The 13,370-nt window shown below is 36.7% G+C and overlaps 1 protein-coding gene across 1 annotated transcript in view; it reads right to left on the reverse strand.

The window, feature by feature from the left end:
* The window catches only part of Ammecr1 (AMMECR nuclear protein 1), a 105,308-nt gene that overhangs the window by 41,587 nt on the left and 50,351 nt on the right, over window positions 1-13,370 (reverse strand).

The raw sequence follows: 13,370 nt of genomic DNA on the forward strand, positions 1-13,370 counted from the left end.
TCTTCTTGAGGCTCTGTGCGAGGATGTAAATTAGATGCATGTATTTGCTGTTGGAAGACCATGATATCATTGAGGTGAACTTCCTGGGAAGTGCTCCTACAGAGTAGCCCAATAAGAAGTCTGGTCTTCATCAGGCACTCATCTTCTAGTAACTTAAAGATAGTTTGACTGATTGTTCAGAAATACATCTTCTAGAAAAACACCCTAAAATGCTAGGATACTGCCTACATGAAAACTAAATTAAAATTAAGAGTAGAGTCCCAGTCAGATAACAGAATCACATCTCTTTCTGGCAAGAAAGGACAACTGAGAACAAGCTACAGGATGATTAATCAGTGATGTCTTCTGAAAAAAAGTGACTCAGAGACAAGAGAGAAAGCTCTCAAAGCATAAAATGAAGCCGCACTGACTGTACTGGTGCAGTGTCTGTAACCCCAGCATTTGACTCTGGAAGTTGACACAGAAGGGTCATGTATCAGAGGCCAGCCTACACTACACAGTGAGACCCTGTCTCAAAAGCTGACTACAAAAAGCATGAGTCACTTGTGCTAGACCTTCCCAAAGTAACTAGATAGCAGGCAACGGAGAAAATGGTTTTATATATAATTGCCTGGTACTAATGTCTAGTTGGCTATCTCCTAACCTAGGCTACTACTTGGATTCTGCTCAGGGTGTTTCCTCCAGGAGTGGGTGGGTACAAGGCTATTTCATACCTATATGCTTCAGAAGCCCCCAATGGAATCTACACAGTAAGCCAGCAGTAGATGGCACAGCACCCCCAATTCCTCAAGACTGAAAAATGGACAAAGAAAAGGGACTGCAAAGAGGGCCCAAAGGGTATCTCTATACCAGGAAATTTCATAATGGGGATGAGTGTAGGCCACTCAAGGGAACCTTGGTGCCAGAGAAAGAATTTTCTCAGAGACTCATCTCTCAGTTCTAGCAGGTTGCTCTCAAAACTATATCCACAGATGAAAAGTCTTGCTTTTTGCTTCATCTTTTCTATAAATTGTAACTTTGCTACAGGCAAGGCAGAGACAAATTAAGAATTTCTTTCACTCTGGTTCTGGCTAACATTGTAAATAAATTCAGTTTTCCATTTCTCTTTATAACATAGTGACATGAATACTGCTTGGTCCCACTGACATCCTAAAGGAACAAAATGCTAGCAATTTCTGGGCTAGCACCTCTAGCTGCTTGCTGGTTTCTCATCCACGCCAGCATTAATTTGGAGTGTTGCCAAAAGCAAGTATGTAGGCCCCAAACATGCAACATGACAATATCTTACATTGGTAAAATTCTCTGAAATTCTAAGAGGCATGTAACATGGATAATGTCCCAAATACTGCTTTCCATTTCATTATAATTAACAGGCAGCATGTGAATAAAAAGTACCTATCCTGAAACCAGGATTCCCAATGATGTAGTATTTGGTTCAGACAAAAAACTTCTTACTTGGATCAGGAGAAAAGTCGTAAGACATTCAATAATGCCTCTATTTCTAAAGTTTTCATTATTCTTTAACTCAAAAATTTAAAGATTATCTATAAAAAAATCACTATAAATTTAAAAATTATTTCCTTTTCTATTATTCCTCAAATCTCTACAGCAAAGAAAAAGACATATTCTAGATGATTTTATTATTTTAAAAAAGCCTGACTTTGTAAATCTAAAGCTGGGAGAAGAGGCATGGCCTGTTACCACATATACACAATTCCTTTCTGAAATCTGTTTTTTCTTCTATGAGGAAAATTCAGTCATAGGTGCATTTATGCTCTGCTTATATAACTGTTTCTTCTTTTATGCTAACTTTCCTTAAGAGACTTAAATTACAAAGGAAAAAAAGGAAGAAGAAAAGAAAATGACAGCAATGCTTGACCTAAGTGACCTAGAAATCTGGGTTCTTATTTCAGTTTAAGTCTAAGGAAAGGACCAAGTGCTTACTCTTAAAATGATGGCTTCTATGTGACCACTTGTACAGAAGAGCAGTGTCAGGATGATTCTCTAGTCCCCTACGGGAAATCTTTCCCCAAGCCCTCAAAGTCATAACAGATTTCAGAGAGTTGTTCCTTCCTAGAACCTGAGGATTGGACTAGTATTCCATGTAAGTGTGCCGAGGCTAGGTACACACATTCCATAGAAAGGGAAATCAAAGTTTTCAACCTCTCTATCCCCTGAATGAGAAGCTCTTGTTGGAATATGGGAGTATGTAAGACCAAACTAGAGTACAAGGATTGCTGTGAAGAAAACCTTTAGTTTATTGTATTAGGTTTTCTTTTGTTTTGAAAAATATCTTCACTGGTGGGAACAAACCTCCACTCCTAACACAGGAGCTCTTCATTGACAGCTGTTGGCTTCTCCAGCAGTGAGACTCGGTTTTTGTTAAGGAAGATAGTGCCTGGGGGTTTTAACAGAGAAGAGAACCCAGGGGAAGATAAATAGCACTGGAACAACAACAAACAAACAAACAAACAAAAACACGGATGTACTGGAAGTTGTGGGAAACTAAGAGTGGAGAAACTGTATGCCCAAAGGATAAGAACCCTCTCAAATTTTTTTCCATCTGAGGTAAGACTAGAAGATCAGTTGAGTGAATGAAGCCGGTATGTCTATAGAGAGGAGGGGATGAAGTGATCGAGGGAAGAGCAGTGAGCTGCTGTGTTTTGGAGTTTGAATCAGAGTTAAAGAAAATCCAGGTACTATTGTACTTCTTGTCATTCAGTAAAGCTGAATTTTCGTAACTATGTATAATATAAATGAAATGACTTCAACTTGATGTGGTTGCTGAAGAGATTAAATGAGGCAATGTATAAAACAGTCAGTAGATGTCCAGTACACAGAAAATAAAGGTTATTATTGATAAGTATTATTAGAAAACATAACTACTACATGTTTGAGACAGTTGCCTTTATTATGTATTTTTTAATTATTTCAGAAGTTAATACAATGTGCATTGATCGTAGCCATGCTCCCAGACCTCCCCTCATATATCTGTGAGTGTGGAGCCACCCAGTAGAGTGAAGTTGACCTACCAGGAAAGCATCCTTAGCAGACACTGACTATCCTTCCCCAGAAGCTATCAACTGTCAAGAGCTCCTCAGTCACAAGTAGAGTTTTGTTCCCACACTGAAGATATTTTTCATAAAATAGGAGAGCTAAGGCAATAGACTAAAGGTCTTGTTTTACATTCCTATAACAGTTTCTACTACTACAGGTTTAAATGATTATGACATTTATCAAGTGTGTGAATGCACATGGGTGTAAGGTCAGAGGATGATTTGTGGTGGTCAATTCTCTTCTTATACTAACTGGGTCCCAGTAATCAAATTCAGATCACCTGGATTGGAAGCAAATTTCTTTACTCACTGAACCATCCTCTTGGCCCAGTCTTGTTCTTTAGATTGAAAAGTTCTAATAGTATTCTACAATTTATGGAATTAATGTCAAAAATATACCAGGCATGCAGTTTGAAAGCTAGTCTTTATATTACAAAATGATTCTTTTATTGTAGGATTCCTTAAAATCATGTACATGTTAATATAAAGGAAAAACATACAAATTTGCTTACTTGTATACCTTCTTATCATGTAAATTGAGTGATAGCCCAAGACAGTGTCTATGTTCTAACTCTAGTTCCACTTCTATGTCATAAAGTATTGAGACAACTGAAAGATCTAATTCTAGTTTTAGCTTGAAGTCTCGAGATTCATGGTTTAACATAGACAGTGGAAAAACGTTGTGATGGCAGTAGCTTCAAAGGGTTCAATCATAAGGGCCGGTTAAAATTTTCATGGCTGGGCGGATGGAAGTCAACTATACAACTTTGCATCCTACCACTCCTAAACTTCTGAAGACAAAGTTATTTCTCGGAGAGTAAGTTTGACTACTGCTGGTTAATGTGGCTTTCATGAAGAATAATATGCTAAATACATACAATCTATAGCTTCAGGCACTCAAACTGACACCTAGTGAAAGAGTAACTGGAATCAAGGTAGTGAGGTTACAGGAGTCTGAAAATGAAAGGGTCTACTTAGATGGTAGTCAGTTCCAGGTCAATGGACATAATTGAGAAGGAAGCTAAACACTCATTTCCTGGAAGATTTAAAGGCAGGTTGGCTTAGAAGACTTCTAAGGGTCTCTTCCAGCTCTATGGTCCTACAGCATCAGTCACATGGAGTTTCTTCCATCATTTATGACTATTAATGGTGTGTTAATCTGCCCTGTAAAGTGTTCTGTACCCGGTACCTGTCCTACAGTTCAATCAAACTGCAATTGGCCTTAAAGCAACTCATCACTATCAATCAGTGTCAGCATGTCTTATAAGCTCAAAATACATTGCAGCAATGAAAGGTGACAAAAGCCACAGAGGCAGACGGAAAAGAAGAATGTGGACGTGGCTATCAGGATCAAGTAAAGTTGCTACCAAGCGATGAGACTGGTTTGTGTTTATTTGCTTTGACATGGCTTAGTAAATTAACAGTAAGGGCAATTCCATACCAGAGAGACAAACATATAAAGTCAATAACGATAATCCAGTGGGTTAAATATTAACAACAGAGGCCTGACCAAGGTGCTGTGGGAACACAAAAGACTACCCAGCTTTGCTGGGGAGTGTCAAAGAAATTTCATAGAGGAAGTAACAAGCAAGCTGAGTCTTGAATAATGAGTAGGAGTTGACTGGGTGGAAATGGGGTGAGGCAGAGCTGGCAGAGGAAAAAATGTTCAAAGCCAGAAAGATATGAACGAATATACCCAGAAAATGGTGCATAAGCATGCATGGCTGGGGTTTTGTAGGGGAAGCTGCTTAGGAGGATGGGCCTCCCTCTGTGCAAACAGAAAGAGTAGCTCCTTTGAGCAATGACATAAATTGTGTCGAGACAGCACTGGAGCCTGTTCTGAAATGGTTTTGATGGGAAGCATGTGTATCCCGTGAGTAAAGGAGTGGCATTAAGGCTCGAGCTGAAGGGATGAACTGAGGACATACTCACTTGGTAGTGTAGAACCAACAGACACTATTGACTGGTGGCACTTTGTTCAAGGGTCACATTGTGTGTCCAAGTGCATGTGATTTTGTAAACAAAAATCAAGTAGTGACAGACCACATTGACACTGATATATTTTTAATGATGGTTGTGTCTTTTCGTACTGTAAGAACGACTGCTAATTTACATGTGCAACATATAAAGGAAAATCTAAATTCCTACAAGCATATTTAAAAGCTTACTTGTTTACTATTTTTACTATTTAACTTCTGAAGCAGAAATACAACATAACCAGAATGTGCTGACACTTTATACAAATTTGCCTTTTAACTTTCCCATTGGTATCATCTCTCTTACAACTAAAGAAACCAAACTGCATAGAAATTCTTTAGTTTCGCTCATTTCATAAAGTTAAGGGCTGAGGTAAACTTCACTAAAAGGTGGCTACTGCTGGCTCTGAATCTTGGGCTCTTGATACAGTCTCAACACAGCCTCCATTCTTAGAAACTAAGTATCAAAAAGATGCAAGGTAAATTAAGAAGCAAATGTTGTTATCAAACAGACAAACATAATACTTGAAGGCATTTAGATTGAGACATAAAGGGAAGAAATGAACCAAGTATATAGGTTTCTAGACAAAGATTAGTCCAGGTTGAGAAAATAGCATATACAAAAGTCCAGAGGAGGAACCACGCTCAACCTGTTCAAAGGAAAACAAAGAAGCTAGTCAGGCTATGCCTAACTAAGGAAATGCGTAGACCAAAGCAGAAGATCAGAAAGTAGGAGTAAGCAGAGCATTGCAATAACTTTATTCTGAGTAAAATGTAGATTTTGTAATGATATTGGCTTTTACTCTAGGCAAACAAGGGGCGGGAGGTAGGTAGACTGCAGCTGTGCCAATGAGTGTCTGTGGCCACACTGGCTAATGGGATAAGCGTGCCACTCTAAGCAATAATAAAATCTACGAAGTGGAAGAGGCAATTGCACAGGAGGGCACACGGTTTAAGACCACAGACACCCACTTTGCTGAGCTGTTACCTGAGGCACAGGAACATGTCCACCCACAACAGATGAGTACTTTGAAATGTAGCCTTTTAAGATGTACTTTTGAACGAGAAGCAATTGTACTTGGTGGATTTTTCACACTGGTAAATTTAATCTAGTCACTCTTTCCCACTGAAATATTTAATAGTGGCAGCAGCTTAAATCTAGTATTATCTGAGACGACTGTCCCTAATTCTAGCCACTGTGTTAGAAGTGGAAACTCAGGAAAGAGGAAGTAATAAATGAGTTCTTCAGGATGTTTTGAGGCTAGATTTTTTTCCATAGTATTTTCAGGCTTGTTGAAGGCCAACCTATGTTCTCAGTTTTCCTTCCACTCCAAAAAGCTAAAAACTTTCCCCCCAAAGCCATATTGACTCTCTTAAGAGAGCTTTTGAAAATAAATCAGCAGTTTTTAATATCTGCCCTTTTTCTTACAGAGTCAAAGCAATTATTAACTCTTCCCATGACAGTTCACTGTTAGAACTCTTAATGTAGCATGCCTGATACTGATAGCATGTATGAATTTCGTACTTGATCATGGAATATACTCTGTCTGAGTTTCACCAAGTCAACTAACTGGAGCCTGAGGTATAGGACGTGGAACTGGTTCAAACTGGTTCAAATTGGGGTAAAGCAATGACCCTTTTAGTACTATAAAACTATCAGTGACCAGTTCACTACTTTTCATATATGACCTTGACCTATTCCAAAAACTTACAACTAGCTAGCAACTCCCCCTACTTAGGAATCAACAAACAATCATCTTCCCAGAATTAAAAGCAACTTGGAAAGCAAAAAGAGATTCTCTTCCCAGCCATTGGCAATGAAGTGGCCACAGTTGGAAGCTTTTAAACTGACTTTGCAGAACATCTGAAGCAGGCCTGAGGGTAGCTGGGTATACCAACAGGAAGTTGAGCTCCCAGCAATCCCCGTAATTAAAGCTTCTGTTGAATTTCCTATATGGCTCTTTCCTCATTTTCCCTTTTACCATAAGGAAGGGCATCAAGTTAGTATTTCAATGTAGAAATGTTAAAACAGGGTGGGTGGAAATGGGGAAACCACTATGCTAATGCCATTTAAATAATGTCCCCAGAGTTTGAATCCATATATACAGGCTAATTTTGTGAGTTGAAGTAAGGTTCTAAAGTCAATAAAAATGGAGCTGGGGAGATGGCTTAGATTACTTGTTGCTCTTGCAAAGTACCTGGGTTCGGCTCTCAGAACCCCCACACAACTGCCTGTAGCTCAAATTCCAGAGGATCCAATAACTACTTCTGATCTCATTAGGCACCAGCATACACACAGTACACATACATATATACAGACAAAACACTCATACACATAAAATAAAATAAATAAATCTTTAAAAGTAATACAAATGTTTTCTGATCATGGCCTCAATTATTAGGCTGCATTCTTACATTCTTCATGTTAAAAAATTTAAATATACTGAAAATGTGCTACATAATCTCTCCACATATATGATATATATGTGTGTATATGCATGTTTATTTTGTTAACTAGAAGCAGTTCAAGCAATGTAGTTCTTTAGTACTTCATTTTACACAATATTTTTGACTTGTTTAAAAAAGTGAAAAATAACGTAAAAACATCTGGAAGGTGTTTCTAAGAAAAATATATTCTTGATGCAATATTAAAGGGTAACACAGTGTTTGGCCTTAGAAGGATAACAAATGGTTATCAGTAATAAAAAAAAAAGAATATACACATAAGTTTGAGAGAAGGGCAAGGATCACACAGAGAAAGGCTTTCTTTTTGCCTTTTAAGGAAATCTATTCAAAAGCATTTTTCTAATGCTCAAAAATACCATAGCTAAAAATTTAATATAAAATTGCCACACCCAAACCTCAACACTCATTATTTTGAACTATTTCTTTGGATCACTAGCACTACCACTGCGCCCCATCCCCAAATGTGGTAAAAGTGTACTGTTTGCAGGAGGCTCTGGAATAATTACTTTGAGCTTAAAATAATCAACACGATCATTTTGTTCTTTCAGAATATTAAGACAGAAAAATGTTTTCTTGTTCCTTCAGGTCCTACTGACTCTAACACTTTAGACACTTATAAATAGAACCAATATTTATCACAGCAATGTTCAGACCAAAAGAAATATACTTTTAAAGCCAGCCATGAAGGCACAGGTCTATAATTCCAGATACTGCAGAGACTATGACAGGAATAGCAGTTTGAGATCAGGCTGCACAAACAGTAATAATCTGTCCCTTCCCCTAAAAAAGCAATATACATATTAAATACTCGAGTATAATTTTGGGCCTCACTTAATACAATAATGTTAGATAATATTTCTATTCTAAGAGATTTACTAATTTAAATATTTCCTCAGAAGAAATGAAGAATACTATCTCAGGATTCTTAAGAAAGGAGGTGGATATTAGCTTACACTGCAGCAAAAAATGAATTCACTTTAATGTAGACAGATTAGAGAAAAAGCCGTGTGTGTGTGTGTGTGTGTGTGTGTGTGTGTGTGTGTGTGTGTGTGTGTATACACATAGGTATGTTCTTAATCTCTTGAAATATCCAAAAATCTTAAATAAGGTTGCTTGGGTGACAACAATTTGATTATAACCTTATAGAAAAAAGTCATGTATGATTAGCCAACTGAAATAAACTGCATTAGAAGTGTTTTAGTTGTACCACAATGCAATGTATCTGTCTTCATCTCTTTTGTCTTTTTGATAAAAAAAAAAACTATTCTGCCTCACACTGCAATTATTTATTTGCCTTCTTTCTCCTACTATATCACAAATTCCTAAGGCAAAAAACCCAGATTTCAGAAAGAATTATTTAAACATGATTAAAAAGGCGAAATATCAACATTATGGAAGCAAAGGGGTTAAGGTCATAAATGTATGTAAAAGCACAGTCAGTTTTCTGTAGTTTACTCTCTCTGCCTGTCAAACTCAAGAATCAGGAGACCTGACATTGAAGAAGCTCCATTTGCAGCTTCTCTCACAGCTTTTCACAGATGGCCCTTTCTGCTTTTCTGCCCTAAGGCATTGTGCCTGTGGCACTTAATCAAAGCAGCAGGGGAATTCCAAGTACAGACTCTGGAGATCTGAAAGATGTAATAGGGAATTAGAATCCTATACGATACACTCGGTGCATTTAATTTCTATGGCAGGAGGTGCTACATGAGTTCAGACAATTCTCCCTAATTCGGGACTCATTAGCCCATACTAGAAATGGTTCACACTCTTTTATTTCTCTTTCTACATTCTGCTGGCCCATATTTTTGGCCACATCCCTTCACATCAGCACAATCTTGGGATAATGAAAAGAATGTGTTAACCCAAAAGATAAAACGAAGATCCCAGATTTCTACAGATAAGTATCCGACAATCTGGGTCCCAAATTTTACCTTAAGTTAAATAGTTTACAAAAATCTGGCAAGTTTTCACTTGGTAATTGAATTGAAATAACAACAGTAGGTATAAGTTTTAGAACTCGGCTGATTCGCCCTTTTACAAACAGTAAAGCATAGATTGTCAATTTAGGTTAATAGTTTTGCATTATATTTTTGGATAAATCTATTTCCCCCAAAGCATAACTTGCCATAAACACTTACCAAAAATAGTCTGTCCTTAACATCTCAGAGTAAGCTGCCATGACAATAATGTACAGTCAGAAGTGACTCAGTGAGTTTCACAAGAACAATCAATCTGGCTGATGCTAATATAAGGACCGATATTACACAAAAAGGGAAGAACTTGTTTAATTATTCACAATGAGCCATGTGTATTACTAAAATAATCAATCACAAGAATTAGCACAGAATAGCCTGTTCTGTCTGAGTGGAAAAACAGAATTATGCTGCTTACAATGGTTGTAAACTCACACTACTCTACAAAAAAATGAGAGATTATACTATCAAACACAAAAGAAAATTCAGCTTACAATGCAACTAGTCAACCAGGCATACTCAATCTGAATAAGACCTTTCAAAGACAAAAAAAGCAAAGCCTGTTTGTAATTTTCAATATCACAAACAATCTAACAGCAAGCCAACATTTGTAATGTGCTTGCTTTTCTTGTTATTCCATTTCAGCACATGCACGCATATACCCACCCCTGTGTACACAGAATAAAAGAAAACTCAAAATCAAAACAAACTCTTCTTTTTATACGGTTACTCCATTTCTTAGAAAGAACTAACCCCCCACTGCAAAATTTCTCAGAATGCAGAGCCCAACAAAAGCAGCATAGTGAAGACTGGAGCGCCAGGTTCTGCCATACCCTCCATAATTACTCCACTGCTCAGCACACATCTATGTACAATGAAATAGACAAGAAAAAAGATAATCATCTTGGCTGCTAACTGGCCTTATCCTGCCTTTACTTAGTATCCGTCACTCCTGTATTCTAAAATAACATTTTATTGCCATGAATTCACATAAAGAATTAGAGCTGTGCTTTCAAGATCAATTTATGAGACATTTTAAAGACCCCTTCATTGACTGAGATGACTACACTCCTCTCTTAATCTTCATCTCCTACCCACAAATATGCTTCTAAATACCAAAAACAGATAGGCCTTTCTATTGTCCAGCTTATAAAAGTTATAAGTCCACATAAATACTATAAGCTATTGGTAAAATAAAATGATAAATACTACAAACTTCTTATTCACGGAGATGAAAGACTATTTCTACTTCAAAGTCTAGACATTAAAAACGACAGGAATCCGTAGACTTCCCGCCAACTTGTATTTTATGAGTGATTCTGTGACCCTCAACTCTTCATCCAGCTTTGTATTCACTATGAACTTCCCTGCTTTTGTCTTTAAGCCTAAGAGAGCACAAATGTCTTCTCCAGAGTTCATTCTTCTAATTACCACAAAGTTCTTATACTCTCTAATTATGTGTTTTTATAATTGGGAGAACATCATCAGACAATTTATAAAGTCTTCTTTCAATCTAAAATAAATCAAAAATTCAATTAAGCAAACACTGACAATGACAAAATTTCAATTAAAAACTTCATGAATCAAAACTTAATCCAGGATAGATATTTCATTTCAAAAAGACCTGGTAAATCTGAGGAAATATTTTAAAAGATTAAGAGACTTTAAACGAGCTGTGTGATTGTTATGCAAGATAACTATTTTATAGGGAGTATTCAGGCATTTGAAGACCCATTTTCACTGTAGCATATTCATAATAACCCAAAGGTAGACATGACAAAGAGTCCACAGATGAACAAATGGATACACAAAACTTCATAGATATCAACACTTGAACAGGATTATTATTCAGCCTTAAAAGAGAAAGAAACTGACATATAGTAGCACATGAATAAACCTTGAAGACATTATGCTTAGTGAAATAAGCCAGTCATATGATAACAAATGGGGACCTGGAGCGCTCAATTCATAGAGACAAAAGGTAGAGACGTGGTTGTTGGGGCTGAGGAAAGGATGGAATGAGCATTTAAAGGGGTAAGACTTCCAATCTGTGAGGATTAAACAGTTCTTGAGATAAGCTGTGGGAATGAATGTAGTTAAGATTGCGAAGTATACATTATAAAATGATGAAATGTAATTTTACTAATATTTTGCCAAAGTAAGGATGGGTGTGTGTAGCATTATGGAAAATGGAATGTCTACCTAATTCCTGATCAAGGTCATCAATAACTAGATGTTCATATTTTTAAACTATCACTGAGAACTGTTTGATTCTCTTGCTCTGCTTGCTGAAAAGCATTATTTCATTAAAACTTCTTTAAAAAATGACCATACAGCTTGTGGTTCTAAAATGAATTAAAATACTAATTAAATTTTTAAGATTTCTTAAAATCTTGTTTCTTGTTTACCTCTTCTAAATATCAGAATTTGTATGTAAGTTATATTGTACTGACACAAACATGAGAAGCAAACAGGAAGCATATGTGGGTGTGTATAAAACACAAATAAGTATATATGTGTGTGTGTGAGTGCACATTCCTTTTTAATGTACTGTATATAATTTAAGGAAGCTGTATAGAAATACAAGGAAAAGGTTAAAAAGTAACCAGGAAGTTCCCAGGCGCAGAGCACAATGCGATGAGAGTTAAAAAGTACGCAAATACACAAATACAGGCCAATTTCAATTGTGTGAAAAAAAAATCACTCAGTTCACATTATTCTTGGGGGAAAAAAAATCCCCACTAGTTCAAAAATAGTGTTGGATATTCTCACCTCCTAGGCAAAATGATTTCTCTAAACAAAAGCAAGTTGTTACCAGTTACCACTGCCACCAAAGATTTGTACAGTATGGAATATTTCATAATGGAATTGTTTCCACAATTTCACTTGAAAGCACCAAGAAGCACTGCACTATAAATTGTGTGTATGTAAGCACAAAGTTTTACAGTTGTAAAATTTCTTAACAGGCTTGAGTTTACAAAGTTATGTTCCTTGGAATCCTGGTGGCACAAGACATTGAACAAGAAGGACAAAGAGGGTCTGCAGACAGATAAACAGGAGTACAAAAATGCTGTCTTATACAGTTTTCTAGATTTAGAACGATATTTACACACAAGGGCCTGAAACTTGTGCAATGAAGGAGAGCTTTTTATATTTGTCACCTGGTATTAATCTTTCCGAAGTTTACTTGGCCAAAGAACTCTTTCGCAGGCAACATCAAGGAGCCAGTATTCCTCATAACAAGTGTTTTTGGAAATGTACAATAAATTATGCATTATATGTAATAAACATGTGATTTCATATGTATCTGTTTCCTCAAAGAGTAGTCACTTAAAGAATTTGATTAACTCGTCAAATGACTCTGTCTAATTTCATTTTTAAAAACATCCCATGCATTGCATTTGTTCTCTTCAGTGAACCCGAGTTCTTTCCAGAAGACAGACAGATACAGAGATAGAGACATTTAACCTCTCAAAAGCTTTGTGCTGTTTAATCAAGTTTAAACGCACGGTTTCTAATAGCTGGGAAGAGACAATATGTATGTCCTCTAAACTGTTCTACCTTTTTTCTTGTGACTGACCAGGGGCCAAGAAAACCTTGCAGCTATCTACTGCATACCTTAAAATGTGAGAACTGTAAACATACAGTTTTTCATACTGGTTTTATAAGTCTGAATTTACACAACTCTACAGTAAGATAAGAAAATTCACTCTCGTAGCAAAATAGTAATTGATTATTTCATTCTCCTAACATCTTCCTAGCACTGATGTTGAGTATATAGAAGAAAATACTAACATTATCACTTTACCTATGGAAGTCATGCAACTTTCCCCACGTACCAATAGTTAGCAAGGACCCATCTGTTATTATACCAATACTGTATGCATTACAACTATTTG

Source organism: Rattus norvegicus, chromosome X, assembly GCF_036323735.1.
Source record: "Rattus norvegicus strain BN/NHsdMcwi chromosome X, GRCr8, whole genome shotgun sequence".
NCBI classification, from domain to species: domain Eukaryota; kingdom Metazoa; phylum Chordata; class Mammalia; order Rodentia; family Muridae; genus Rattus; species Rattus norvegicus.